The sequence below is a fragment of the Hyposmocoma kahamanoa genome, unplaced genomic scaffold (assembly GCF_003589595.1).
Source record: "Hyposmocoma kahamanoa isolate Upper Pololo Valley unplaced genomic scaffold, ASM358959v1 180, whole genome shotgun sequence".
NCBI classification, from domain to species: domain Eukaryota; kingdom Metazoa; phylum Arthropoda; class Insecta; order Lepidoptera; family Cosmopterigidae; genus Hyposmocoma; species Hyposmocoma kahamanoa.
The window spans coordinates 4081580-4087229 of record NW_020653711.1 but is presented as its reverse complement, the minus strand read 5'-3'; the positions used below and the strand labels follow the sequence as shown (position 1 = coordinate 4087229).

The window sequence follows — 5650 nt, the reverse complement described above, 5'->3', positions numbered from 1 at the left end:
TAATGGCTTATAAATAAGTTATATTTATAATGGCTTATAAATAAGTTATAAGCCATTGAATAACACGTCATATAAACATCATAAACGACTATTAGGTTCATATATTAAAGAATCAACTGAAAAAATGTTTATTAAAATGTTTTACTTAATATTTCACGAAACATATTTAATCAATTTAAGTCAAGATATACAACATCTGGTTTCATATAATATGTATACATATACTTCAGTGCTTACGCTTCTCAGTTCTAAAAGATTACTCATTTAATAGATACTCGTGTGTATTATTATGTGCATATAACTATCTAATTAATTAAGAATGACCAAAAACGTACCTTCTATCCGAAATACATATATCTTTCTCTCCGCATTCACGTATTCAGTTTCTCATGCAAACGTCATTTTGTTCGTCCATCTAAATACAAGCGTCACAAAAGGCGCGTGCCAAATTCACACGAAGTATAAAAGAATTTCAGATCCCAAAAAAATATTGTCACTCATCTTCACTAATTACCACCAATCCTGTCAACACAACCCGTAGTTATTACAGACGAAAACTCGTTTTGTTTTTATTTGCTCGCACAAGAAACTGGCCACTTTTTATTGTTTTTACGTTTCAAATTTCGATTATACTTTGTGTTTTTTGAATTTGTCCTTTGATGTAGATTTTAGAACGCAATTTTGTTGGTACAATGGATTGGAAACCGGGCACCGTCAGCCATCTTTGCGTGAGTTTCACGCATGCGTATTTCAGTCTATTCCGGACAAGCGCAGTAAGATATTATCATGAAAAATGTAAATTGTCATTGTTTTGACTACTGAATGCAGAAAGCTTATAAAGTAAGGCCCCATATCATTTGCGAAATATAAAAAAATCCAGTTTAGTCACGGAATACAAACTTATTAATGTCTTATTTAGTTAATATGTCTGGATTTATTTTGTTAGAATTGTTTAGGGTAAAAACATTGTTTCATAGAAAAACCTCCATGGTCGAGTGGCTTGCGCATCAATTTTCATGGTGTCGCCATCTACGAGGTCCCGAATTCGATCCCTGGCCAGGTCAATGAAGCAAAACTTACTTCTCTATATTGTCTGGGGTGTGGGTTGTTGTGGTATCGTCGTTGTTTTCAATTTCCATAACACAAGTGCTTTAGTTAATTTGGCATCAGAGCAACTTATGTGTATGTGTGTATGTTGTCTAATATTTATATTTACTAGTAAAAATACCTTATGTCTTATTATAAAGCTTGTCACTTTTCTCAAAACCTACTCTACGTACGTATTAATAAAAATATCCTTACTCAAGTATTAAGGACGCATTGACTGAGAACTCACTAAAATTTCTTGATGCACCTGTTTCTCCTCTATTAACAGACTATAATCATTGACATCTTGAATGACATCATCTTAAGTGACCTAGATCCTACCCAACATTGATTAGGACTTAATAACGATTGTAAGCCATAACTTAAGTGCCCAGAGACGTCACAGTATTACAATATCTTGCCCAAAGTAGCGCAATGCCTTTGATGTTACCACGTTACCACTTGCGCTGTCATACACAGTAAGGGTTGTCATATTAATTTTTTATAAAAAAACCGACTCTAAAAGTTCGTGGAATTACATGTATTTGCCAAGTTGAAATCGGTTACCGAAAACCGGATTCATTCCCTGATTTACCACCCTTAGATGTGAAATATTTTCTTCAAATTTAAACGGGACTAATACTTAGAAGTGAAATTCAAAATAAATAAATAAAATAAATAAATAAAGTACCCTCATTACAACAAAAAAAGAATCATCTAAATCGGTTCACAAATGCCGACTGAAGTAACCGCCTAACATACACACTAAGAAAAATGCAGCCGAGTTGAGAGCCTCCTCTTTTTTTTGAAGTCGGTTATAAGGGCAGAGTAACGACTATGCCTTACAGGATGTTACCTCGTGATGGCGACGCAGTAACCGTTGTCACGAGGCTGTTTTCGGAGTAGTTATTATTATAAATTTTATTATAAATTATTATAAATATTATATAAATTTTATCGTAAAAATTAATAGACTCTCTAGAAACCCCAACCCTACCTTGCCCAACGCTTTAACATAGCAATACAAAGGGGGAACGCTGCCAGCTGCAATTTTATTCATATAATTTAAAAATCCTAATGTTAAAAATTAATGTTATTGATAATTAATGTTTTGATGTTGGTAACTAACTGTCTTAAAAATACAATAAAATGTCATATTACGATTTATCACATCAACAAAATTACTAGAATTAGTACATCTTACTACTGCAAAATAAAACTATAACTAGACCATGTCAATGCAGCAAATCAAAGTTCAATGTTGGACGTAGCCGTACGTCGGTTAAAAATAAACATAAATATTTGATTATTATTATAACGCAATCAGTTTTTAACTGTAACTAATACTCATCAATGCACAATTATTATTAAATATTCTATTAACTGTTATATTAATTCTCTCTGTCCAATTTCTATCGCATTCACAGGGTGCCACTTTCTTTCGCATCAGTGCTTAAGGGCGTCTCCAAATTGGACAGTCGCGTCTGTGGCGCGACAGCCGCGCCATTACTTATATGACTTTAATCTGTTTGCGACAAGCACCACGACCATTAGACAAACACTAAGTTTGAATTACTTTGACCAACAATAATTGTAGGTATGCTTAAACTTTTATATTTTATAGATGCAATAGATGTAAGGTATATACATAAATGGATATAGATGTGTATGTAACACATATATGCAATTGAAATTGTACTTGTTATTTGAGAATGTGCGTAAGATCAATATTACTTATTGGTTTGTAATTTTGATATGCAAGTGTGGAGGTTTGCAATAACTTATAGCAGTAAACCATCCTAAAATAACTTAAATAAAATAAAAAATTACTTTTTTTGTAAAAAAAAAATAAGATCGATTTGACCTCCGACTCACCTGATGGAAAGTGACGATGAGGTCAAGGATGTAGCATGCACACCTAAATAATGCCTATTCACTCTCGCCTTGAAAAGGTCTAAGTTACAGCGTTCGGGGAACAAGTCAGCAGGCAGGGAATTTCATTCCCTGGCCGCTCGCCATACAAATGTGGAAGCGAAACGCTTCGTGCGAATCCGGGGAATATCCACAACATAGGGGTGTGATGGAAAGGGGAAGGCAGAATCAAATTATGCAATTCCATCGCACACTCTCCGTGATATGTCCGGTAGCATACCGATAAGCTGGAAACTCTACGGCGGTGTTCAAGGCTCTGCAGCTACGCCTCTACTAACTCCGAGTCACCTATAAGCCTCTTAGCATGCTTGTCTATTGAATGCAAGGCCTGTTGGTATTTAGCAGAGCCATCCCAATGGCAGCAGTACTCCATACACGACCGGATTTTGCTTGGTACAGCTGAAGCAAGTGTCCCGGTGTGAAGTAACGCCTCACCTTGGAAAATATGCCAAGTTTCCTGGACTAATTTTCATACAATATCTAGCCTGCAAAACTGACGTGTTTACGATAAGAACAGTAAGTCTATATGTATTTCAAACATACTTACTGTTAACATTGTAAGCACGGCAGATAATTGGTGCACGCGTAGCGTGGCTGTGACTGTGTACATCTGCATTTATTAATATTGTATGAAAATTAGTAGCGGCGCGACTACACCGCCACGGTGATGCCACTGTAGCGCTTCTATAAGCGTTTATTTGAAAGTGCCCTAAAAATCTACTCCAACAACGGCCCTACGGTAACGAGAAAGCCTAATCAGAGCCCTGAACACATTATTGTATTGAATTCGTAGGGCATTGTAGGCTTTCTAAACAAAGTTGACCCATAGGCTGTTCGTGTAGAGTGTCCGTCAATATTGCTTTAAAAAGCGTGATTTTAACTTCAACTGTAGAACAGGCAACCAACAGAGCTCTGCATTTTTTCTTTTTTTTTATATTCCTGGCCCCACACTAACAAACTCTTTGTCGCGGGTGCCATGGACACACATATAGACTACCAAGAATTACACCCAAAATCACGAAAGAAATAAATGTAGGCCATACTAATATTTCTCCCGGCCCGGGAATTGAATCCGGGACATCTGCGCGGCAGACCTATATATACCTATTTATATGGTAACCGTTTGACCACAGAGGCTTTGATCTTTCTATGTCAAGGTAGTCATTTATATAAAATTATCGAACTGATACAATATTCCGTAAAATAAATAATATTTCATTTTTTTCGTATTCTATGTACCATGCTATATTGCCCCTACCAATACCAATAAACATCGAACAAGGAACTAGAAGAGGTAACTGTTAATGGCGCTTCAGTGCATGCACACTTGAACACAAATTGCATGCTTTTAAGATAATATGTATATGTACAATGTAAAAGGTTTCGATAGAGGTGATCAAAGAAAATCATTACAAATTCTATCGCACCTATAAGCATTTTGTGTTCAATGTTGCACGTGCTGTAACGCCGACCACTTTTAATCCCTGCATCCGGCATTAGGTAGTACATACAACGAATCATACAATTGCTGTAATAAATAGGGCGCTCTATTAAGTTTCCGAACGGGCCACTTACATAAACAATATTTAAAAAGTTATTACAACATTTGATAATGGAACTCTTTGACTATAGAATACAGTTTGTTCCATCTGACTGTCACTTGTTTTTACATTGTGGCGTCACTCCAGAAATTGGTTGTCTACATCACCATGGATTGAACTCATGAAAATTTTCGTAGTATGATTTTCTACAACTTTAAGTGTAATTTAACAGCTGAGCGGAGCTTCGCTCGGCTTCAAACTGCTTTTGGCGATCAAGCACCATGCATGACGACTATTTATAGCTGGTTTGCAGAATTCAAACGTGGTCGTGTGAATCTCAATGACGAATTTCGTGATGGTCGCCCGTGAACAACAAAAACATCGATGCTGTGCGCCGTGTGATCAAAACAGACAGGCATGTGACATACCATGAGATTCGGGCACCCTTAGACATAGGCATGAGTCAAATGCAATCAATACTATACAAACATTTGGGTGTGACAAATCTGTGCTCTCGGTGGATTCCACACAATTTGACTGAGGCTCAAAAAACGGATCGCGTCACTTGGTGCAATGCCATGGTTACCAGATTCAACGAAGGGGCGTCAAATTTGGTGTGAGACATAGTAAGAGGTGACGAAACATGGATTTATAGTTACGATCCCAAAACAAAGCAGCAATCGAGCGTATAGGTCTTTCGAGATGAGCCGAAAGCAGCTAAAGTGGCGCGCGTGCAAAGTGCCTCTAAACGGATGATTGCTTCTTTTTTTAATAAAACTAGACACGTGGCTACTATTGCTTTAGAGAATCGTTGTACCGTGAATAGTGATTGGTACACGACCATTTGTTTGCCGGAAGTTATAGACACACTCCGTAAAAAAAACTGTAAACCCCGAATCATCTTGCACCATGATAATGCCAGTTCACACACGGCCAGACAGACAAATGAATTTTTGAAGGTGAACAACGTTGACCTTATAAGCCATCTCACGTATAGTTATGCGGTCAACGATTTTCATCACCTGAAGAGGCTGTCGAAGAGTATGAAAAATATGTTTCAGACATTGTCACGGAGGAGCGACATAAATGTT

The 5650-nt window shown here is 36.9% G+C and overlaps 1 protein-coding gene across 1 annotated transcript in view; it reads right to left on the bottom strand.

Moving 5' to 3' along the window:
• LOC113225974 (potassium channel subfamily K member 18-like) overlaps positions 1-707 on the bottom strand; it is a 43056-nt gene extending 42349 nt beyond the window's left edge. Inside the window, exon 1 of the mRNA XM_026458466.1 lies at positions 336-707. The gene's annotated coding sequence lies outside the window, so the exon portion shown is untranslated. The remainder of the gene's footprint in view (positions 1-335) is intronic.
• Between the last annotated feature and the right edge of the window lie 4943 nt (positions 708-5650).